We start from the raw sequence: 8,305 nt of genomic DNA, 5'->3' as shown, positions 1-8,305 counted from the left end.
TCTTTCCCAACTTGTAGACCTTCATCTCAATATCTTTTCTCCATTTTTTAAGGCTTCACTTGATGAGAAATTAGCTCTAATACCAATTGTTGGAAATACAAATGGGAAATGTATACTTCTGAGAGGGAGGGTGAATCAAAAGTACTAAACTCTAACCAATCAAACTTTTAAATTTAAAACATTGCATGTATAAACATATTGAAATAACATGTAAAGTAAATGTATTCACATAAATACTTGACACCTGATATGATTACCTAGAAACCCTCCAATGAGAAGGTAAAATTGGGGTGGGGATGACACACACAATTCTTCCCTACTACAGAAATAAGGTTCACCTATTAAGGTTACATATTTTGATCATTCTCATGATCTACCCTATGAAAGGCTTTCCCTATTAAAGGCTTACAAATAATTGTTATATCCTACCCTATTAGAGGATTTTAACACCCTGTTAGAAGTGTTCCTAGCTAAAGTACTTTAGAACACTCAATTGGAATGTCAGCTTGTTAAAGGATTTCTATATCACTATTAAATTAAACCTTGATACAAGGATTTCATCCTACTGATACAGTTGTTAGAAAGTATAGTAGAATGTTTGATCTAATACACTTTTAATCTTGTATTACTGATTTTAGATCCCAATTTAGTTTATCTTTATCCTTTCTGATCTGATATGATTTTTTTGTAACCTTGATCATCTATTCTGCTAAATGATTCCACAATTATATCCTTCTTCTAAGTCACCTTGATTGTATGCTAATCAATTCGCCCCTTTCACTGCTATCATCACCTTCTCACATGCATTCTCTAATGCTCTCTCTCATACATACTAAATTATGGTGCTTTGTCTCCTTTTAAAAAGATTTTGGTGGCTTAGGGTTAGGTATGAATCTATGATTGAGATTCATTAAAATTTCCCACTCAATTCCTTCCATTTTCTTGATTGGTTTCATGTTGATCACATAGGGAATCCAAATATATTTGATCTTATCTTCAAAGCTTTGATATCTATCCATATTTTGGCACAAAAATGGTTTACATAGTTGTTTGTGCCACCACAAACAACCAGGTCATTTCTGTGTTACTCAACACTTATTGATATTGATACTTGGCACATAGTATAATTTTATTTGGCTCAGCACTTGAACTTACTCAACATATATTCTTCACTCAACACTTAAACTACTTGGCTCTATCTATTTTCTTGGCACTCAATTTACTTGGCACATGAGTGAGTTGGCACTCATTATAATTTTACATCTATACATGTTATACTTAGCATATGTTACTAGCTCAGCATGAACTTGGTAAATTCCTTAAGTGTGTTGACACTCAATTGTCAAAACCAATTTTGAGACCAACAGAGGAAGTCAACAAGTTGAAGTTAAAAGGAAACACTCACTTAAATTCATACAAGGTCACATGGTTACATAAAGGACAACATATACTTGTTAGAGAACAAGCATGGGTGGATTTCACTATAAGAAGGTACAAGGAAAAAGTACTATGCGGCATTCTTCCCATGGATGCATACCACCTTCTATTTGGAAGGCCATGGAAATTTGATAATCAAGTTATACATGATGGGACTTAAAACTCCTATTCATTCAAGAAGGATGGGGTAACTCTCAAAATACATAGTTGAATAATTTAAGCCCAAGTGTGATCATGGTTGGTGAGAAGGTGTTCTTGCAAACTCTATAGGAAGGAGATAGAGCTTTTTTTTCACTAGTTCTAAAACCTAAAGATGAAAATGTTGCCAAGAAGGTATACATACCACATGAAGTGCAAGAATTAATTGAGGAGCATAAGAACATTGCCAGTGATGTCTAACCTGCTACCTTTCCTCCAAAAAGACTTGTTAGCCATCAAATGGAGTTTATCTGAGGAGTTACCCTACCAAATAAAGCTTCCTATAAGATGATTCCTCAAAAAAATGAGGAAATACTCAAACAAATCAAAGAGCTTCTAAACCAAGGCTTAATTAGAAAGAGCATTAGCCCATGTGTAGTCCCTACTATTTTCTCCCCCAAAAAGGGGGTACTTGGAGACTTTGTGTGGATTCTAGAGCCATAAATAAAATCACCATTAGGTATAGGTTCCAAATATCTATAATTGAGGACCTAATGGATTATTTAGGGGAAGCTAAGTATTTCAGTAAAATAGACTTAAAAAGTGAGTATCATCAAATTAGGATAAATGAAGGGGATGAATTGAAGGAAAGATTAAAAACTAATGAAGGTTTATATGAATGGATTTTGATGCCATTTTTTTTTATCTAATGCTCCATCTACATTAATGATGCCAATGAATGAGGTGTTGGAAGATTACATTGGTAAGTTTTTTGTTGTCTATTTAGATGACATCTTGATATTTAGCAAAACTAAAGAAGAATATATTAGGAATCTATAGATTATTTTTAAGAAAATGCATGAGGAAAAAATAATGATCAATTTGGATAAATGTGACTTCATTAAGTAGGAGTCAGTATATCTTGTTTTTGTTCTATCTCAAGGTAAGTAAAAATGGACCAAGAGAAGGTAGATGCCACACTAACTTGGCCTACTCCTAAGACATCATCAAATGTGAGAATTTTCCATGGATTAGCTCAATATTATAGGAATTTTATTAGACATTTCAATGGAATATTTTCTCCTATGTTAGAAAAAATCAAGGGATGAATGAAGACAAAGTTTATTTGGACACCTCAAGCTGATCAAGGATTTGAAACTCTCAAGAAGAAAATACAAGAGCTCCCTAAACTAGCACTTTCTAGTTTTGATAAACTTTTCCAAGTGGAATTGGTACTAGTAATGTACCCATTAGAGTTTTCCTAAGCTAGGAAAGGCGACCAATGGCCTTTCACAATGAGAAACTAAATGATACTAAGAGAAAGTACTCCTCTTATGAGTTACATTTGTATGCTCTAGTCCAAGCTATCAGGAAGTGGAGACACTATTTTATCCCAAAGGAATTTGTTGTGTTTTTAGAAAACTAATCCCTTAGCTTCCTAAATTCTCAAGAAAAATTAAACAACAAGCATATGAAGTGGGTGGAATATTTGCAAGCCTACACATTCACAATCAAGCACAAGAGGGGAGTGAAAAACAAAGTAGTTGATGCTTTGAGTAGAAGACTCCTCATAGTCCAAGAAATTCAACTTCAAAGAATGATAGCTTCATAGATCTCTATGTTGATGATGAAGACTTTACTCACATTTATAAGGTATGCAAGGAGTTCAAAAACACTTATTCATGGTGATTTTTATGATTATACATTGCAGAATAATCTATTGTTGAAAGGTAGTCAACTTTGTGTTCCTAGAGGATCAATATGAGAGAATTTGATCCACGAGAAACATAATGGGGAACTTAGTGGTCATTTTGGAGTAAAAAGGACTCAAGAGTCAGTCCCTAGGTTTTATTTCTTTCCTAGGATGACTAGGAATAATAAGATATATGTTGAGAGTTACATAGTATGCCAAAAAGCGAAGGGGACATCTACAAATGTCGATCTTTACCAAGGTAAAAGCACAAACCTGTGTCACCCTTTTGAGGGAAAGGCTAACAAAAGTATAACTATTCACCTTCAATGACATAAAATTGGTATTATCATTTTGAATAAGGAAATGAAGTAAACTAATGAAATGTGTAGAAATGGATTAAGTTTAGGATTACAAATTTTAATAATTATTTGGAATAAAAATTCATATATTTTCCTATTTTTTATAGATAATTTATAGGTGTTGAAAAATGTTGAAAATTAGGGGTCTAGTTCCCACCACAAAACTATATGGAAATAAACTTATTTCCCTTTGATCTTAGACTATGTTATAGATAACATATATATCTAGAACAATCAAAAATAAAAATCAGCTTTAGACCTATATTTTTTCTTTTATAAAGATTGAAATTTCAACTCTGAAATCGATAGTTTTCATCTCCCACCACCTTTTTCAAAACAAATCTATTCTAACCAAGAGAAAAATAATACATTCTAGAAGAGGACTCTCACCTCTAGAATTTCATATAATTTTTTAAGCTTCTTTTATATGATCTAATATTTTTTTCTTTCTCAAAATAAAAATCTTTTCAAGTGTTAAAATACATGGTTGTATATTTTTTTAATTACAATATACTATATCTAATTAAAACACTATGAACTGTATATGAGAATATTCTTGACTCTGAGCTGTATAAAATGGTGTTTACATATTATTAAAAAAAAATGTTGAGATCTAATTGAAAAGATCATTGTTGAGAGAGATTATTGAAAGAGGGAGATTGTTGAAGAAGACTATGTGTTTCAATCATTTTTTTCACTAATATCAAACCTACTATTTGCTAGTAAGATAATTACTTATAAGATTCAAGTACTATCACTTACTTGATTGATGAAGAAGATTTGATCACCTAGAGGTAACAATAGCACCTAGAGGAAAGGTTGAGTTATAATTATGTAATAAAGTACAAGGATCAATTAAAACAGTGATGACATGATGTATTGATAATCTACTTAAGGTTACAAAGGCTAGTTACACTTAGAAAGTTTAGAAGAACAAGTTATATAAAGTTTTTCTACCAAGCTTGAATGAGTGGATAGTAGATGCCAAGAAAAGTCAATTCAAGCTGAGTAGAAAATTAGTTGGAGATGAGTAAAAGTTCATTCTAATGTATGTCAAGCAAAATAGTTCACACCAAGTAAAGTTTAGTTGATGCTGAGCATCAATAAACTTTTGTGGATGTCGAGTAATTTCATAGTGGCTATGAAAAAATGTAGTATGTGTCAAGCATTAGAAGATTGGTAATGCTAAGCTGTTGCATTATTTAAAAGATCAAAGATTTGATGAATCTACACTGAAAAGTTTATTTTCTTGAATTTTGTGAACTAGGTGGAAGATAGGCTTGATGAGCTGGTGGCACAAAATTTGAGGTAAACCATTTTTAGATGAATTTAAATAGATTCTAGGAGAAGTTTCTAGAAGAGATATGCGATATGGGGTAGATACATTGTATCCTATGTAATCCATCTGAACCCTAAATTTGAATGATGGAAAATGAATAGAAAAATATCTTAATTTCCTACTTATAGGAATGTTTAGTCATGAAGAAATGTTGTTATGTTCAAAAATCTAAGGGAGACAAGGAGACAAGGGTTTTGCTTCATCAAGTAACCTAACAGAAGAGTCTGCCATGACATGTTAAGCAAGAAGGCTAGAAGGGTGAACAAGCTATTAGAGCTAACAAGTATGAAGGCCAAGCATAATTAAGCACTGAATAGAGATTTATAATCTACAAGAGAAGTTGTAAGTTGTATCAGATTAAATTTCTATTGTTACTCTCTAACAACTACAATAGTTTAGGGTAAATCCTTTGGATTAGGGTTGACCTAACAGTTATTTGTAAATCCTTTAATTGGGTGACATTCCAAGTGAATGGCCTAAAGTCTCTAACAAGGCTCACTTCTAATACGGTGATTAAAATCCCTTAACTGGGTCACATTTAATAGTGTGTATTGTAACCTTTAACAAGGTTAGCCTTTCATGGGACATCACTTCAAAAGAGTGAAAAGAAGTAGCATGTTATTGGTGTTTTTTTCCAAATGGAGTTTCCACATAAATCATTGTGCCAAGTGTGTTGATGAATCTATTATGTTTCATACTTTACATTTTTGCAAGTTGGTTTGATAGTAACCTACAAGTTTTAGTGATTGCATAATCTTATGAATGCATGCATGAGTATGAATTCTTTATTGGTTCACTAAGCTATGAGAATTTTTGTTTATACATCTTGACCTTGGATAACTAATTCACCCCCTCCCCCCTCTCTCAAATATTCTAAATTATTCCAACAATTGGTATTAGAGCCATCTACTTGAAGAGAACTAGTTTGAAGGTACTAGAAGCACAAAGATTGAGATGTCTAAAAGAGAATTACCCTTGCTCAACAGACATAACATTCATGCATGGTGAAGTTTAATGAAGCTACACCTTGGAGGACTTGGAGAGTATGCACAATCTACCATTTTTGTGGAACACATTGTTCCTGTTGGCCCCCCAACTACTAAAAATATGATGAAGAAGAAAGAACACAACCAGGAAATGTTGGAGATTGGCTCTACCCTGAGTTATTCAAAATTTGATGATATTAAAGGATTTGAAAATGCAAAGAAAATGTGAGATGCCCTAGCCACCATCTATGGAGGAGATGCAAATGTTCTAAGAGCCAAAGCTAAAAGTCTTATAGGTAATTTTGATGACATGAGAATGGAAGAAGGTGAGAATATTCCTTGATATATTGAAAAGATAAAAGAAGTTGTCAATACAATAAGAGGAGCTACTAGTAATATAGATGAAGAAACTATTTTAAGCAAAGTTTTAAAAACACTGCTACCTATATATGCTATTAGATTTTTTGTAATTCAAGAGCTAAGATGTATTCCAAGGAATAAGCTATCACTTGAAGGTTTGGTAGGTCACAAAAATGTCATATCAATCATCAGATAGTGTTTATTGAGCTCAAAAAGTCAACAAGGCAAAGGACAATGTCTACCAAGCTCAGAAGGTCAGCAAGGCAATAAATAGTGTCTACTGAGCTCAGAAGCGCAGCAAGGAAAAGAACAGTGTCTACCGAGCTCAGAAGGTTAGCAAAGCAATAAATAGTGTCTACTGAGTAGACAGTTGATTACCAAGCTTTCAAGGTAATCAAAGAAATTTAGTTCTTACCAAGCTCACTTGGTAATCAAAGAAAATGTGACAAAAGTAGTTCTTACCGAGCTCACTCGGTCATCAAAGGTAATTTGGAAGAAGCAGTTCTTACCGAGCTCACTCGATCATCAAAAGTAATTTGGAAGAACTAGTTCTTATCAAGGGATTCAGTTCTTACCAAGTAAAATTAGCAGCCAAAGGATTTTAAAGATATTGTAATGTTAATCAAGTCAAGAAGGTTAACTTTGGAAATTTCTAGAAGCAGTATTTACTGAGCAGGGTTGGCCAATAAAGGATTTCATTGTTTTATGAAATAACTTTTTTTTTTAAAGAATAATATCTGTAGCCAACTGATAAATGGTTTATTAATAAATGTAACATGTAAATGGGCCAACTTGACCATCTAAATGGTATTAGTAAGAGGTCAAGTTGCAAATTTAAAGAAGTATGAAGTGGAAGCATGAGAAATTAATATGATATAAAGACTAATTATTGTGGAAGAAAATTTGAAGGATGATCAGAGATCATTGAGGAGTAGCAGAGTCATATTTGATCAAGAAGGATCTAATGATGCTGAATAGAGACCTGTATCCAACAAATTTAGTTGCATGTTATTTGGGTCAATTCATTATTTCTTTCTAACCATTTTAGTAGTGATCTCAAATCTCTTAACAGAGTTTGTTTAACAACCATTTTGCAAATCCTCTAACAAGGTGATAGTTCACTTGAATTGTTCTAAGGACCTCTAGCAAGGCCACTCCTAATAGGGTGATTAAATCCTTTAATAGGGTCACAACTAACAGTGTATATTGTAACCTTTAACAGGGTTGGCTCCTAACAGGGCTCACTTCAGAAGAGTGAAAAATTGGTGACTAGTTACTTGGTGGTTTTTCCCATATTGGCTTTCCACATTAAATCTGGTGTCTCTTGTGTTCATTTATTTAACCTTTGCATGCATATTAATAACTATGAATGCTAGATGATTAGTAACTAGTTAATCTACTGAGTTATAGTATTCTTGCATTGTTTACCGAGTATTAGCAGTAAGTAAGTAGATATAGACATATAAGGGATTTATGAATTACTTTTGGGATAACTAATTCAACACCCCCCCCCCCCTTCAGTTACTCTATCTATAATTCCAAAAATTGGTATCAGAGCTCTTGGTGCTTGTAGGAAAATATTTCAAGGATCTAAGCCAAAGGTCAGGATGTCTTATAAGAGGGAAATTCCAAGACTTAATAGGGATAACTTCTCAGCATGGCAAGGATTGATGAGACTTCATCTAGCTTCTATTGGAGATACAGGACTAAAATACCTTGATGAAAAATATGCAGAACCTACTGGTACATTATCTATCAATGATATTGCTGAAAAAAAAACTCACAACAACATGATGATAGATATAGCATCTGCTCTAAGTTATGAAGAAAATTATAACATCAAAGATTGTAAAACTGCCTTTGAAATGTGAGACAAGCTAAAAGAAATCTATGGAGGAGATGATAATGTAAGAAGAGCCAAAGCAAAAAGTTTGAGAGGACAATTTGATCAAATGAGGATGAGAGAAGATGAAAATATAGCAAAATATGTTGA

This window comes from Cupressus sempervirens, chromosome 9, assembly GCF_028749045.1.
Source record: "Cupressus sempervirens isolate cs-2001-9-10 chromosome 9, ASM2874904v1, whole genome shotgun sequence".
Classification (NCBI taxonomy): Eukaryota; Viridiplantae; Streptophyta; class Pinopsida; order Cupressales; family Cupressaceae; genus Cupressus; species Cupressus sempervirens.
Note: the sequence above shows the minus strand (reverse complement) of the source record.